The sequence below is a fragment of the Prosopis cineraria genome, unplaced genomic scaffold (genome assembly GCF_029017545.1).
Source record: "Prosopis cineraria cultivar Desert tree isolate PC_DT_omini unplaced genomic scaffold, ASM2901754v1 PC6, whole genome shotgun sequence".
In the NCBI taxonomy this organism is placed as follows: domain Eukaryota; kingdom Viridiplantae; phylum Streptophyta; class Magnoliopsida; order Fabales; family Fabaceae; genus Prosopis; species Prosopis cineraria.
Genome location: NW_026555337.1, coordinates 37,212,245 through 37,214,223, shown reverse-complemented (window position 1 = coordinate 37,214,223; position 1,979 = coordinate 37,212,245). Strand labels below are relative to the sequence as shown.

Genomic DNA, 1,979 nt, shown 5'->3' with positions numbered 1-1,979 from the left:
ATTCAACTATTATAATTAACATAGTAAAAGTTGATATTCTTACTTATTTTTTAATAATAAAAATTATACTTGATAAATTATAATTTTTGGTTCAACTCTTACGATTTATAAAATAAAAGTTATAATTTTTTTAAATAAAAGTTTTGATTAAATCTTATTATTTTTTTAGTAAGAATAAAATAATCTTTTCTCTAAAAAAATTATTAACAAAGAGAATCCCAAAAACTTCACTCATGTTATGGCACTTGAGAGATTAAATTATTATTTATATAATTTAAAGAAATTTTATTATTTTTTTTTAAATAAAGATGAAAATATTTTTTTAAAAAAAAAAAACAAAACTTGATGTGAAAAATAATTTAACCTAGCGAAAGGAAATCACACCCCGTTATGGATCTGTCACTCACACTGCGAGACTGAACTGGGGAGTAACTTCCCTTCTCTTCACCCTAATGCGAATCCTTCGCACTCCGATCCCTTCCCGTTTTGGCTTTTCAGGTTTCTTCTCCTTCTTCTTCTGCAAAATTTCTTCATTTTCGCTTATTCCTCTCACAAATTCACTTTTGCAGGCACAACCTAGCTTATCTTCGATCTTCGTCTACATGCCCAAAGAGAAGAGCCCTGGCTTGAAGATCCTATGGATCTGGACCATCGGAACCGCCGCGAGTACCCGCTCTGATTCAACTGCCTTTCGATTTTGTTTCTTTGTTCGATTTGAAAACTTTCTCATGCTCGTTTTTGTGGCAGTTTTGGTCACCAGCGTGGTGAGGACGAGATTGAGGGACCTTGAGAACGCCATGAACGCTGACCATCAACATCATCAACAACAACAACAAAACCATGAGGCGTCGCTTGGTTCGGCAGTGGTGGACACTTTCCCTTCTTCTGAAGAATCAAAGCCGGATGATAAAGTCTAGGTGGGGCTACAATCAATCTTTTCTTCCTCTTTGATTGGTCCTTTTTTCGATTGTCTGTTTGAAGGATTCGATTTTGCGATGGGAAAGAGAGCACACGCAAGGTGTTTGTTCAATGTCCTCAGTGAAACTCACTGCTTTTTTAACCCCCAAAATATTTGAGAGACAATTAGGTTTGAGTTGTCTCAGTGCGCTTTTTTTTCCCCTTGTTCGGCATTGGCTTCCTAAGGAGGGAACCCTCCTCCGCATCCGCTTACTAAATTTGACGGTACAGATTTTGTATTTTGTATTTTTTATTTTTTCAAAGTGAAAAAGGAGAAATTGCTATAATAAAAAATTCACCGGAAATCTAACTGCTAAGAAGGACTTGGGATTGTTTTGAAAAAAAGTCCTTTGCTGTTAATAATTATTAAATGTTAAATGCTGTAAAGGGCCTAAAAAACAAAAAATAAAAATTGAGTAAGGTTTTTTGTTGTTAATATGTTATACAAGATTCTTGGTTAAGGTTTTTTGTTGTTAATATGTTATACAAGATTCTTGGTTGTTAATATGTCACAGGTCTTTCATCATCAATTATTAAATGTCAATATGTAACATAAGGTTTTTTGGTGTCAACATGTGAAATAAGGTTCTTTGTTGTCAATTTATTAAGTCTTGAAGCATGAGGTCCTTTAGTGTCAATATGTCATATACAATGTTTCTTTCATGATATATGCAAATCATCTTCAATGAAACATATGCAATTTTTTTTGCACTATATACGACTGATTTTTAATGAAATATAATTTTTTTTCATATAGTCAAATATTTCTTGTGCATATTATTTGAATATCTCTTACTAATTTTCTTTATAAATATCTTCGAAAGCATATGCAACCTGTCTCCGTGATATGCGATTGATTTTCAATGAAATACAATTTTCCTTCACATATTTGAATATTATTTATTCATATTTAAATATTTCTTGCTAATTTCCCTTATGGATTCTTTTAAAAACATATGCAACCTGTCTTTCACAATATGCAATTGATCTTTAATAAAATGTAATTTTCTTTCATATATTTG

The 1,979-nt window shown here is 31.8% G+C and overlaps 1 long non-coding RNA gene across 1 annotated transcript; it reads left to right on the top strand.

Moving 5' to 3' along the window:
- The first annotated feature begins 373 nt into the window (after window positions 1–373).
- LOC129312424 (uncharacterized) lies at window positions 374–1,196 on the top strand. The gene is made up of 3 exons (XR_008593558.1): window positions 374–498; window positions 570–666; window positions 748–1,196. It is a non-coding gene; the product is annotated as an uncharacterized LOC129312424 (long non-coding RNA).
- Window positions 1,197–1,979: the final 783 nt, after the last annotated feature.